Source organism: Eptesicus fuscus, chromosome 6 (assembly GCF_027574615.1).
Source record: "Eptesicus fuscus isolate TK198812 chromosome 6, DD_ASM_mEF_20220401, whole genome shotgun sequence".
NCBI lineage: Eukaryota > Metazoa > Chordata > Mammalia > Chiroptera > Vespertilionidae > Eptesicus > Eptesicus fuscus.
In genome coordinates, this window is record NC_072478.1 from 56,065,807 (window position 1) to 56,081,011 (window position 15,205).

General features: G+C 42.6%; 1 pseudogene; it reads left to right on the forward strand.

The window, feature by feature from the left end:
• The first annotated feature begins 1,806 nt into the window (after window positions 1–1,806).
• On the forward strand, window positions 1,807–12,816 carry LOC103290475 (polyadenylate-binding protein 1-like; annotated as a pseudogene).
• The last annotated feature ends 2,389 nt before the right edge of the window (window positions 12,817–15,205 follow it).

Genomic DNA, 15,205 nt, shown 5'->3' on the forward strand with positions numbered 1-15,205 from the left:
CCTGAAGGTGGGAATGAAGATAGGAAAAGTGATGATTCCAGTAAACATAAGCAAATCCTACACGTACAATCAGAAAGTCCTTGGCATTATTCCACATATAGCCAAATGTGACCCTTAGAAAAGGATTTTCTAAGACGCTGGTATGATGTCAAAGATCCTATATATACTAATCAACCAGTTGTTAAATAGAGCTCTGTGGGAGGCCCTGGCCAGTCCTGCTTGGCCCAGCCCCTCCTAAGTATGGAACAAATCGCATATACCACAGGCTTGTCTTCAGAACATAACTGCAGTATGTCTATGCCTGCAATGTCTAGTGATTATCGGGTAACCTATGGTGGACTAAACACATCCCACATATCTTTTCTAGTAGATATATGGGATGTGTTTACTCCACCAGAGGTTACCCAAAATGGTGATGTGGCATACCAAGAATCGTACTTGGAATCGGTGTTACCCAGATGGTAAAGAGTGTTAAGGCCTTTTCCCTTCTTCCAACTTTATAGAAAGTACAAAAACGTTTTAGAGTTGCATGATTGATGAGAAGTTCTGTGAGCCTCTAATTGGGGCTTCTCCTAATCTAAGGGAAACCAACCATGGTCACACAAAATGCCATTGCCACTAACCCAGGCCTAGCTCCTATGAAGAATTGGGTAGACTTAAGAAACCACATTCAACAAATATCCCCCATCTTCATATTTCCTGATGCTTTGCTGCAAGTGTTTTAGGGACTATCACAATAGCATATAGCTTTTATAAGATTTCTGTGTCAATATGCAAAGTCCCTGATCCAGTCCTATGAAGAACTACTTCAGGGCCATAGAAATCAAGAAATACTGGGAAATGTAGCATCCAGTGAAGTCTTTACCAATATCTAGGCCAGAGAAAGCTGGGGTAATTTTTTGACATTCAGCCAAGGCCCTAGTTGTTACTAAGAGGTGAGCAACTTCAGTGCCTACATTTTATATCTTAACTGCAACTATATGCTTCAAAAGAAATGTGAGTTATTAACATGTAACCCAGATGTCAGATGAGCCTCCCTGCCCCCTTACCTGAGGATATTTTTTTTAAAGAAGTAAGATGGAGGGAGTGAGGGGAGAGAGAGAGAAACACTGATGTGAGAGAGACACATCCGCTCAACTAGTTGCCTCCCGAACATGCCCCACCAGTGGGTGGGGAGCGAACCCACAACCCAGGTACATGCCCTTGACTGGGAATTGAACCCGGGACCGTTCTATGCATGGGCTGACACTCTAACCACTTAGCGACACTGGCCAGGACCCTTTGCTTTTGAGATGGTTCAACTCCCATTCCAAATTTCTCCAGTGGAAGTCCAGTGTTCATCCCCACATTTCTGGGACTTCCCAGGGGGCTTTCGTTCTCATTGGCATTTCTGGCTCTGAATGCTGCTTCCTCTGACGAGTTTAACTGATCGATCATCTTGCCATGTGGCACACACTGTCCCTGTCCTGCATCACATTCACCCAAACATGGAACTCAGCCCCTTGATTCCCAGGACACATGCTCTGCATTTACACAAGACATTTGTGTATATCATAAGATTTACTAAAGATTTGGGACAGTGAAAGTGGGGCTTACATCACAGAGATAAAAAGTTCACAAAACTGAACATTGCATATTCAATATCTTAAAAGACTTTCGGCTAAAGTTAGTATTGCTCTCCTAGTTGCTCTCACACATTACCAGTCTGCTCGGTTTTTCCCACCTCTGTGCAGTCTAGCTATGACTGTTCTTTCTTTGTCTCCAGCTACCCATGCCCTTAGGATGCACCTCCTACCCAAGTAGTCCATGGAGTACAGGTATTTCCCTAAAACAGATTCTGGTTCTAGCAGTTAAGATTTTCCCTCCTAATGCACACAGAATAAATTTAATCCTGAAACTGGAAGATTCTAAAGCATATAAAATCTCTCAACTTACTTCATATCTCTTAAGTCTGAAGAACATTGTTCATGAACCCAGTTCATTTGCTGCAGGTAAGTCCCACCAAGCAATGATATCGTTACTAGACCCTTGGAAATTCGTCTGTTAGAACATGAAAGTTTTTAATAATGTATAATAAATTAATTTAATCCCAAATTAAATTTGAAAAGACACATTCACCAGAATTGGAAAGGAAGTTAGATTCCTTCCTGTAGCAGAACATGTGGGATTGAAGGATTTAAATGACAGCAGGAAACAGCTGGTCTCTGGATAGATGTGTTTGTCCTCCAACGTGATTAATAAGCACATCGTTTTGAACTTTAAAATGGCCATTTTTCCAATTCCACATGATCTTTCCAGCCAAAGAAACTGTTTCTCTTCTATTTCGATAGAAGCCTTGGATAGGGTGAGGCCTAGTGTCTCCTCGGGGGAGGATGGGTAATGGAATACGAAAGGTGGAATGAGCCAGGGATCTGAATTCTTTCCTTTGAGTCCAGAAGTGGGCCATTCCTGGGCACCGAGGGCTGGGGTTTTAATGCTGTGGCCTAAGTTCCCAGCTACCTAAACCAATTGGACAACAGGAGATCAGGTGACTGACATTAGCACTCTCTCCTGCTCCAACTGTGCAGCGGTGTCTATTCCGCCAGCCTGGAGGCTTCAACTCCTCCCACCCCCAGAATGGGCTTGGATGTCTCATAGACACAGTATAAACTGTCTCCCCCACATCTCACTGCCCTGCAGCCCCAGCCACCTCTGTGCAGTGCCCCAAACACATAAGATGTGTTCTGGTCCTAGGGCCTTTACCCTACTGCTTCTCTAACTGGAGAGTTGATTCCTCCGCACCTCCGCTCAGACAGGCTTTCTCCCACCACCTTTCCTCAGCAGGATCCTCGGCATCCTTTATCCTTTTTTCCTGCTTTATCTTCCTTCACAGAACTTGCTACCTGATGAGACAGGCATGCACTACATAAGGACATCTCCAGGCAAGGACAGACCTCATATACAAAGATGAATCACCTAGAGATGTGGTAGCATCATAAAGTCATGGTGTCATAACACAACGCAGTACGCGTTTGAGTGTAAACCAACCTACTGCACTGCCAGTCTGTATAAAAGTACAGCACATATAATCATGCTAGAGGACCAGTGCACGGATTCGTGCACCAGTGGGGTCCCTCCGCCTGTCCTGTACCCTCTCGAAATTTGGGACCCCTCAGGGGATGTTGGACTGCTGGTTTCTGCCCATCCAGCAGGCCAGGCCGAGGGACCCCACCAGTGCACGAATCCGGGCACCAGGCCTCTAGTATGCATATAAGATCTTTGGTTAATCTCTTCCCGCCCTCTCCCCTCTCCCTTTCCTTCTGAGATTCATCAGTCTGTTCCATGTTTCCATGCCTGTGCTTTGAGCGTCTGCCCCCTGGTTATCAGTGCACGTCATAGCTACTGGTCAAACGGTCGAATGGCCACTTAAGCTTTTATATATATACTAGAGGCCCGATGCATGAAAATTCGTGCAAGAATAGGACTTCCTTCCCCTGGCTGCTGGCACCGGCTTCCCTCCAGCAGGCACCCAGAACCCAGGCAGGCTTCCCTCAGGCTACCCACAGGCACCCCAGGACCCAGGCTGGCTTCCTTCCGGCTGCCCACAGGCACCCGGGACCCAGGCTGGCTTCCCTCAGGCCCCGGCTTAGTCAGGAAGGATGTCCGAAATGACGTCCGGAAGATGTCTGGTCTAATTAGCACATTACCCTTTTATTATTATAGATAGAAGATATAATCATATATAGTCCATGATACTTGATAGTAATAGTAAATGACTTTGTTACTGGTTTATGCATTTACTGCACCACACTTTTTATTATTATTTTAGAGTGCACTGTTTCTATTTATTTTTGAAAGTTCGCTGTAAAACAGTATGTTACACTGGCAGCTCATGTTTATCGTCTCTTGATTGCATAACTTTTCTTGTTCTTGATTTAATCTCATGTTGTTTTGTACAGTAACATGCTGTGCATGTAGGCTTATAGCCCACAAGCAATAGGCTAGACCAACAATTTTCAAGTGGTGTGCCACAAGAATTTTTAAAACATGCAATACTTGACTATTTAGTCAGGGGCACTGACCTCTTTTCTTTTAGATTGTTAAATTAAAAAAAAAAATGAGAACAGCCAACATACAACAATAGCTGTCTGGTGTGAATGAATAAAAATTATACCTTTTTTCTTTGTCAGATTGGCAAATATATATTTTTTGGTGTGCCGCAGAATTTTCGTAATTAGTTCATGTGTGTCATGAGATAAGAAGGTTGAAAATTGCTGAGCGAGACCAGGTAGTCTAGGTGTGTAGTAGGCTATATGTGCCGTCTATGATGTTAGCACAATGAAATTGCCTAACAACTCATTTCTCAGAATGGATCCCTGTCATTAAGTAACACGAAAGTGTATATTGTAACTTATTGTCTTTCACTCTTCCAGAAAAATCCCAGAGGTCAAGGAGTTTATTCAGTTCATCACTGTATATTCTGTACATAGTGACCCTCACACATTATGTCAAATTAATAAATGAATGAATGAGTGATAATCCCAGAAGAAACTGGGTAACTTAGTGGTTTGGGGCATGGACTTTTGAGATAGCAAATCTGGTTCAAGTTCTGGCTCCTCTATTTATAAGCTGTCTGGACTTCACCAAGTTGCTTATCCGATTTCACAGGATTATTATACAGACTAAAGGAAGTAACATATGAAATTCATTTAGCAGAATGAGCATCCTTGTTATCCCAATGTCCCAGTCCTCTTATTTTATACATGAGGAACCAGAGGTAGAATGAAGCAGAGGGACTGGGCAGCAGCTCCAGTCTCAGGGATATCTTGTGCAGAGAAGGAAACAAATCTCCCATTCCCTCATAAAGGCATTATCAACCAATGTCAAGGCCCTTAAAAACATACATTCACTTTGACTGAATCTTAGTTCTGCAGATATTGCTCAGAGAAATAATCACCTATATAGGCAAAAATTAAGCTATACAGATTTTACCACAGTTTTGTGTATAATTGCAAGAAATTAGTACTATACTAAGTGTCCAATAGGAAACTGATTTGATAAATTATGGTATAGCCATCTGATGTAATGTAACATGGCCATTAGAATGAAATTGTAGAATAGTTAATAAGATGAGAAAATGCTTATATGTACTTAAATTTGAAAAGACTAACATCCACAGAAAACCTGAGTGGTTGGAATCAGAATTGTGTTTTCTTTGTGCTTCTCTGAATTTCCCATATTTTCTTCAGAAAATAGGCATTATTTTCATAACAGTCTTTTAAATAAAAACAATAATAGTTTGGTAGTCTCTTAACAATGTGTTACTATGTTTTACCAGGAGAACCATGAGAGATGCTTAAATCTGAGGAAGTTTCTTGAATCCTGATGCAATGAAATTATTTTCCAAAAGTCATGATTTAAGTGAGCAATCTCCCTAAAGGTTTTGGTACATGGCTGATTCCAGAGTATTCCAGCTCTGTGACCATTAGGACAAGCTGCTGTGTGTTCTGAACATTGACATTTCTCTATATTAGCACATTTAACAGATGACCTTAGCTATGCTGCATTTTTAAAAACAAAATTGACTTATAGCATTACTCATTAGATTTAAATACGAGGGTGATTCATCATTTACAGTAAATCTATTAGATAGATTACACTGCAAAATTCACCATTGTCAGTGTGGCAGGCCTGCCTGGAAATTAAGAATGGGAAAGGAAATTGAAGGAGAGAGATTCCTATCCGTGATTTGAAATTTAAACTTAGATAGCTATGGCAAGCATCTGAGCCTCAGCCAAAGAGGACAAGGCATCTGTCACATGTGTAAGATATTCCACTCTAATAATAGCCTAGGATCTTTTTTGGAACAGGTTAATGCCTTGCTTCATAAGGAAAAACCTTGCATGTTAAAATACTTTTAGGAGTATATCCTTACCTCTTAGGTTTTTTCACAATATAACTGGACTGCATATGTGATACATGCAACAATGATTGGGTTTCTGCTGGTTAAATATAGTCCCAAACCAACAGCATGTTCGGCTGGGGGCCCTCGCTCACCAGATGTTCTTCCATTAATAGTGAGTGAGCTCATCCTTGGTGTGGAAGGTTATTCATTTGGGAGAGAATAATGAAAGTGAGACAATCATTACGTCACCTTTTCCTGTACATTATTCTCCCCTGCAGCTAACAAGGCAGACAAGCTGCCCTGTTAGTTGTAAGCTAACTCATGTTCTTGCTTTTTTAGATCTACATCAAGTGAATCATGGGCTAATTCTAGTCCAAATGAATTTTTAATATATTATCTGATCATTTATATTTGGAGAGTTAGACTTTGGGATGTTCTTTGTTATAGAGTCAAGCATCCTGACTTCCTGAGGTGTGATTACCAGCACTTGACTCCCAGAGGCACTATCCTCCCTTTGCGCCTTTGCCAGGGTTATCTCATCTTCCTCAGTTGGCCATTGGGGAGGCAGAGACGGCTGTTTCTAGAAACACAAAGACTTCTGAATGAGTAAACTTTTAAAATAATGCTCATGAGATCATGTCCTTTTTTGTTTGAAGGACTCATTTGGTGCTATCATCAAACCACAAATTCAAGTTCAGAGTAAAATCATTTTATAAATAATATAGCAAAAAGAGGCTATATATGTGTATATGTACACATATATACATACTAACATGTATGTTACATGTTTTATCTAAAAAGCAATCATTATGTGAGATATTTTTATTTATTTATTTTTTTATGTGAGATATTTTTAAAGAAATTATACATTTATTAATTAAGAATCCAACTTGTTGCTCAATTTTATTGCAGCCTTCCTTTAAATACAGTAATAACTCAGCAGCAAGCAATTTTATTAAATTTCTTTAAAAGGCTTTTAACTTTCTGCCAAGGACCTAAACTGACCTTGTTATTTTAGTGCTTATCATTATAGAATATGATTATAAGGAAAAGTGAAACATCTAATAATAACCTACTTGATGAAGCTGTCTTTTTTGTTTTGTTTTTCTAAAATTTCATATTTATTCATTTATTTTATTGAGTTATAATTGACCTATAACATTATATTTGTTTCAGGTATCCTATCTAATAATAGAGTAACATGTAAATTACCATCACTCCGCTACACCCATGATTGGGCGGCGGGAGGCTGGGGGGCAGGACTCGAGGTGGCCTATCCGGCCATTGAGAGGCACGGATCCACTGCCACTGAGGGGGGCTACCCTGCTGTTGAGAGGCACAGGGGGCGGGACTCCCGCCCCCTGTGCCTCTCAACAGCAGGGTAGTCCCCCTCAGCGGCCGCGGACCATCAAAAGTGGGGGAGCTGGGTGCCTGTCTGCTGGTGCACCAGCAGACAGGCACCCAGCTCTACCGCGAAAAGCGAAAGCGTGTAGGGGACCCTACACGTGCATGATTCAATCATGCACTGGGCCTCTAGTATAATATAATGACTCAATATCTATATACATGGTAAACTGAACACCACAATAAGTCTAGTTAACACCTGTCACCACACATAGTTACAGAATTTTTTCTTGTGATGAGAACTTTTAAGATCTTGAACAACATTTTGGGTTGGAGATTAAGGCATATCTTCCAAAATACTTTCATGTGTCTCTTAGCCAACAGATCAATAAAAGAGAGAGAGAAGTTGCTTGCATTTTTGTTTAACACGTTTTTTTATTTGCTATCACATGAAAGTGAAAACAGAACTTCTCCAATGCCTCAGTAATTAAAAGGGAGTCGTTAATATGCTGAGACACAATAAGTTGAATTTTTTCTCAGTGGGTGGCCTTGCAAATACACACACACACACACACACACACACACACACACACACACACACAGTGGCTCTGATCTAGCCAACCATATGGTCCTCATTTTCTATATCTATTTCTATCTGTTAACTCAAGAATTCTGCCACTGTAAGACGGCTGACTAACCTTTTGCCCCTTGTTTCCCTCTTGTATTAAACAGATGGCTTAGCTTGAAACACTTCTTGGGTGCTGTTTTCTTCAGTTTTCCTCACATAGGAAAAAGAGTTCAAGGCTAAATGCTTAATAAAAAATTACATTTGCATTATTGTTTTTTGAGGTGTTCCCCATCTCTGTGTTGTCTAAATCCTTTTATTTTTGTATTTCATTCAGTTAAGCCCATAGTCTTACTGTCTCCTTTTCCACCAAGAAAGAGAGAGAGAGAGAGAGAGAGAGAGAGAGGGAGAGAGGGAGAGAGAGAGGAAGGAAGGGAGGAAGGAAGGAAGGAAGGAAGGAAGGAAGGAAGGAAGGAAGGAAGGAAGGATCCTGAATGATTTTAGGACATAAAAAATCAGAATCAATAAACAACCAAGCAAACACTGGTTGAGAGCCCACCCTGGGCCTTACATCCCACTAGACATTGCAGGAAGTTGTAAGTGGTTCCTGGCAAAGCCGAATGTCTGCTGCCTGGGTGTCCACGAGCTCTGGAGTCTCAGGCGGGGTGGGACCGTGGAGAACTGGATAACACAAGCTCAGGCTGAAAGGACAGCTGCTCCTCAGCTCCAGCCAACTGTTGCCATGTGGGAATGTAGGCCCAGTCCTGCCAGGTCAGCTAGTTTTTCCTCAAAATTTAGAAATCAAGATTTGTGCATGAAATCTCTCCATTTAAAAAGTTGTCAACTAACTCAAACTTTTTTTAAAAAATGCTATGTGGGCCAATAAATATGCAGGCCAAATCAAATAAGTCTGCAGGCCTGATCTGGCCTGGGGCCTGCCAGTTTGTGCCTTCTGCTTTACAGTTTAAACTCCCTCAGAGTTTTAAAATACTTACCTCTCAAAATGACTTGGTCACAATTATAATGATCTATGCACATTTTATGAGGAAAAACCTTGAATAAGGTGGCTTGTCTACAAATTCTAAACAATAAAGCCTGCCACTCCAGACACTTAGCACCACAAGGCAAAGTAACTTCTTGACAGAATTGTTTTCCTTCCAAATTATTGTTTTGACACCATGTAAATGTGTTCTAAATTATGTATGTATCAAGTCTTAACATATTTTCTAGGATCAAGTCTGCATCAGCATTCCCTCCACACGCACACATACAGAATACTATCCCATAACAAAAATGACCAGTATAAGAGATTATTTTAGGTTCCTGCAAGATTATTATTGCTAGAAATAACAAGTGATTGGCAAGGATGTGGAGAAATTAGAACCCTTGTACACTGATGGTAGAAATGTAAAATGGTGCAGCCAGTATGGAAAACAGTGTGATGAATCCTCAAAAAAAAACAGAATTACCATATGATCCAGCAATTCCACTTTTGAATTATAAGCGACGGTCTGACCAGCCAACCAGCTGACCAGTAGCTATGACACGCACTGACCACCAGGGGGAAGATGCTCTACACAGGAGCAGAAACCACAGGCATGGAAACATGGAACAGACTGATGAATCTCAGAGGGAAGGGGGAGAAGAGATTAACCAAAGATCTTATAGGCATATCAGAGGCCCGGTGCATGGATTCATACATTGGTGGGGTTGCTCGGCCTGGCCTGCGGGGATCGGGCCAAAACCAGCTCTCCAACATCCCCCGAGGGGTCAAGGTTGCGAGAGGCTGCAGGCCAGACCAAGGGACCCCACCGGTGCACAAACCCGTGCACCGGGCCTCTAGTATATACATATTTAAAAGAATTGAAGTCAGAGCCTTGAAGAGATATTAGTAAACCTGTACTCATAGCAACATTATTCAAAAAGTGGAGGCAACCAAAGAGTCCACCAAAGGGAAGCAACCCAAGGGGACCCTTTTGTTGCTTCCAATTTTTCAGGAAGAAAATTCTGACACATGCTATAACATGAATGAACCTTGTGACATTATGCTAAATGAAATAAGCCAGGCACAAACAAATACTGTATGATTTACTTACATAAGATACCTAAAGTGGAAACAAAAAGTAGAATGGTGGTTGCCAGGGGCTTGGGGAGGGGAAAAGGAAGAGTTGTTGTTTAATGGATGTATTAAACACAGTTCTCCAGAGAAATAGAACCAATAGGTATTCAGATACATAAAGAGAAATTTATTTGAAGGAATTGGTTCGTGCAGTTACAGAGGCTGGCAAGTCTAAAATCTGTAGGGTAGGCCCTCTGCTGGAGGCCCAAGGAAGAGCCCATGCCACCATTTAAGTCTGCAGGGTATCTACTGACATCATTCCCTCTTCCTCCAGAGAAGTCAATCTTGTGTATTCTATTCAGGCCATCAGCTGATTGGGTGAGGCCCACCCACACTGTGGAGGCCAACCTGCTTTACTCAAAATCTACCAATTTAAATGTAAATCTCATCCAAAGACATCCAGAATAACATCTGACCAAATATCTTGGCACTGTGGTCCGGCCAGGTTGACATATAAAATTAACCATCACAGTGGTCACGGTGGGATGAAAGGTTCTGAAGATTGGCTGGAAATCAATGTGAATACACTTAACACTACTGAACTTTACACTGAAAAATGGTTAAGGTGGCGATGTGTGTAGTTTACCACAATTTTTAAAAAGTACATCAGCCCCTTCTCCCCCGCATTAGTGCTGAGAGTGTGGTGTGCTCGAGGCTTGGAACACACATTTATTTATTTTTTTTTAATCTTTTATACCCCCTCACCTCCCAAAAAATCCTCGTCTCCCCTGCCGGAGACTTTTTTTTTTCTTCCTTTTTATAAAATAACCTGGTGAAGCACTCGTCCGTGGGCCCACAGCAGCTCCAAGAAGGAACCAAGAGACCCAGCCTTCTTGCTGCTTCGACACCGCACGCCTCGCTCTCCACCCTGCAGCCTGCGGCCCTACTGTTGAGCCGTTTTCGATTCCAGTGGATTTTTGTCCCCCAGCGCTTGCTCCAGCTCCCCTCCTCCCCTTCTGACCCCCGACTCGCCCCCCTCCTCCCGCCCCCAGCACCCACTCTCCTCTCACAGAAAGGTCCCAGCCCTGCGGGACCCCAGCGCCCCCAGCCACCCTAGGGACTCGCTCTACGTGGGGAACCTACACCCCGACGTGACCGAGGCGATGCTCCAGGAGAAGTTCAGCCGGCCGGCCCGGCCTGTCCATCTGCATCTGCAGGGACATGTCACCCGCCGCTCCTTGGGGCAGCGCGTGGGTGAGCTTCCAGCCGCCGAGCAAGGTGCACACCATGAATCTGGATGTCACAAAGGGCAAGCCAGGGTGCAGCATGTGGTCTCAGCGTGATCCTTCACTTCACAAAAGGGGAGCGGACAACACAGTCGTTAAAAATGTGGGCAAATCCATTGAGAATAAAGCACCGCGTGATACATTTTCTGCTTTTGGTAACATCCTTTCATGCAAGGTGGTTTGTGATGAAAATGGCCCCAAAGGTTATGGATTTGTACATGTTGAGACCCAGGGAGCAGCTGAAAGGGCTATTGAAAACAATGAAGGGGAATGCTTCTAAATGGTCGCAGAGTATTTGTTGGGCAATCTGAGTCTCCTAAAGAACGAGAAGCAGGACGGAAGCTAGGGCAAAAGAGTTCACCACGTTCACATCAAGAATTTTGGAGAAGACATGGATGACAAGCGCCTTAAGGACCTCTTGGGCAAGTTTGGACCTGCCTTCAGTGTCAAAGTAATGATGGGTGAAGGTGGAACATCCAAAGGTTTTGGATTTGTAAGCTTCAAAAGGCATGAAGCTACACAAAAAGCTGTGGATGAGGTGAATGGAAAGGAGCTCAATGGAAAACAAATCTACGTTAGCCGAGCTCATAAAGAAGTGGAATGGCAGACGGAACTTAGGTGCAAATTTGAACACATGAACCAAGATAGGGCCACCAGATACCAGGGTGTTAACCTTTATGTGAAAAATCTTGATGATGGTATTGATGACGGACGTTTCCAGAAAGAGTTTTCTCCATCTGATACAATCACTGGTGCAACGGTTATGATGGAGGGTGGTCCCAGCAAAGGGTTATGTTTCTCCTCCCAGAGGAAGCCACTAAAGCAGTTACAGAAATGAATGGTAGAATTGTGGCTACCAAGCCATTGTATGTAGCTTTAGCTCGGTGCAAGGAAGGGCACCAAGCTCACCTCACTAACCAGTATATGCAGAGAATGGCAAGTGTGAGAGCTGTGCCCAACCGGAAATCTTACCCCCTACCAGCCAGCACCTCCTTCAGGTTACTTCCTGGCAGCTATCTCACAGACTCAGAACCATGCTGCATACTATCCTCCTAGTCAAACTGCTCAACTAAGACCAAGGGCTCAGGGTGCCAGACCTCATCCATTCCAAAATCTGCCTGGTGCTTTCTGCCCAGCTGCTCCTGGACCATTCAGTACTGTGAGACCAGCTTCTTCGCAGGTTCCACATGTCATGTCCACACAGCGTGTTGCTAACACATCAACACAGGCAATGGGTCCACGTCCTGCAGCGGCGGCAGCTGCAGCTACTCCTGCTGTCCACACCGTCCACAGTAGAAATATGCTACAGGAGTTTGCAATTCTCCACAGCATCTTAGCACACAGCCACCAGTTACCACGTAGCAGCAGCCTGCTGCTCATGCACAAGGTCAGGAGCCTTTGACTGCTTCCATATTGGCATCTGCCCCTCCTCAAGAGCAAAAGCAAATGTTGGGTGAATGGCTATTTCCTCTAATTCAAGCCAGGCAACCTACTCTTGCTGGTAAAGTCACTGGCATGTTGTTGGAGATGGATAATTCAGAACTTCTTCATATGCTGGGATCTCCAGAGCCTCTCAGTTCTAAAGCTGATGGAAGTTGTCACTGTTCTTCAAGCCCATCAAGCTAGAGAGGCTGCCCAGAAAGCAGTCAACAGTGCACCTGATGTGCCAACTGTTTGAAACTGATCAGGGACCATGAAAAGAAACTCATGCTTTACCGAAGAAAAAGATCTAAACATCAACAAACTTAAATATTAAGGGGAAAAAACATGGCAAAATATAAAATAAATTTTAAAAGGAAAGGAAACTAAACTTTGGACTTTATGTACTGAGTAAATGCCAGGTCTAGCAAACATAATGCTAGTCCTAGATTACTTATTGATTTAAAAACAAACACACACACATGGTGAAATATAAAAATTAATGTTTTGTTGACTCTGGGAAAAAGAATTTTCAGCAAAATACAAAAACTTAAAGCATTTCTTTCTTTAATTTTGTAATTCTTTACAGTGGGATAGCTCAGAATGTCACTTCTATCTATACTAATAAAAACCTAGGTGGTCCTCGCACCCTCATGCAACGCCCTCATGTCATCACAACATGGCCGCCACAAGATGGCTGCCACAAGATGGTCGCCCTCATGTTGTCACAAGATAGCCACCACAAGATGGCCACCACAAGATGGCTGGCAGGGGAGGGCAGTTATGGGCAATCAGGCCAGCAGGGGAGGGCAGTTGTGGGGGACTAGGTTGGCAGAGGAGAGCAGTTGTGGGGGACTAGGCCTGTAGGGGAGGGCAGTTAGGGACGACCAGGCCAGCAGGGGAGGGCAGTTGGGGGCGAGATCAGGCCAGCAGGAGAGGGCAGTTGGGGGCAACCAGGCCTGCAAGGGAGGGCAGTTAGGGGCCATCAGGCAGGCAGGGGAGGGCAGCTGGGGGCGATCAGGCCTGCAGGGGAGCAGTTAGGCATCAATCAGGCTGGCAGGGGAGTGTTAGGGGGCGATCAGGCTGGCAGGCAGAAGCGGTTAGGGGCAATCAGGCAGGCAGGCAGGTGAGCGGTTAGGAGCCAGCAGTCCCTGATTGTGAGAGGGATGTTCGACTGCTGGTTTAGGCTTAATCCCACAGGGCAGTCAAACATCTCCCAAGGGGTCCCAGATTGGAGAGGGTGCAGGCTGGGCTGAGGGACACACCCCTCCATGCATGAATTTCGTGCACTGGGCCTCTAGTTTTAAATAATAGAATTGATAACTGAGCAAGGAAACATAATTTGGATTGTAAAATTCTTGCCATAATAAAAATTCCTTACATGGTGCAATTGGTAACATTCCTAGAGTCCACTTTAAGGATGTCAGAGTAACCAATGTCACTCTTTGGCCTTATATAAAGGCAAGAAGAAAAGATTAAGATCATAAGTTTGAATGATGCAAACATGGTAACAATAATCTTTTATATGCTCCTCCTCCCAAAAACTATCTTAGAGAGAGAAATTTCCTTTCACTAAATACCAAAAGAAATCTCTCCTAAGGGATATTAGGATACAAACTGGATTATATCTTCATTTAAGGTTTTGCAAATGACCTAAAAAATGTTCTTCATATAGCAAGCTTCTATAAAAGTTGAGAGAGTAATTATTATATCTCTAAAAGCTATTTCCTTGTTTAATTTTATTTTTCAATTACAGTTTACATTCAATATTATTTTGTATTAGTTTCAAGTATATAACAGTGGTTAGACTTAAAAAGCTATTTCTGTGTGTGGGGGGAGGTTAAGATGACATAATCTAGGTATATCGTTTCCTGGAAATACAATTTTCCTCAGGGATAGAGTATAGAGAGTCAGAGAAATAGAAGCTAGTATGTTTCTTTGATTATTTCTCTCAATTAACAAACTTTTCCAATAAAGTGTTGGTAATAGCGAAATATAGTTAATTAATAGTTAATCCTGGCCAATGACTATAATTTTAGTATTTTGGTGAACATTGCTATGTACAAAGGAGGTAGAATTTGATCCATAACCAAATCCATGCTTCTAGTGCATTTCAAATAGATTTTCTGAAATTTTATACTCCTATTTAAGGATTCTTCACAAGCTAAGTGAGTTATCATTAAATGACTGTTATGTTTATCTTAAGTTGAGACTCAGATTATTCATTCAAGTGTCTGTATGCTAGAGAATGTCTTCTAAATACAAGTCCTAAAATTCAGACTTAACAGATGTAACAAGAGGCATCCCTTCTTTGGCCCCACTGCTATTCAGCATTTAGTTTGTCCTTCTAACAAGATTATATGAGTAATAATAGCTCCCACCCTAATGCTAAGGGTCAAGTTATGATCATGGTAGTAAAATAATTATCAATTATAATTTAAAAAGCAATATAAATTCTTGTTACTCTAAATTCTATAGGAAAGATCACTTAATGTTTTGTGTGGTTTTTTTTAAAATATATTTTTATTGATATCAGAGAAGAAGGAAGAGATAGAAACATCCATGATGAGAGAGAATCATTGATTGGCTGCCTCCTGCACACGCCCTACTGAGGATCGAGCCCACAACCCAGGCATATGCCCTTGACC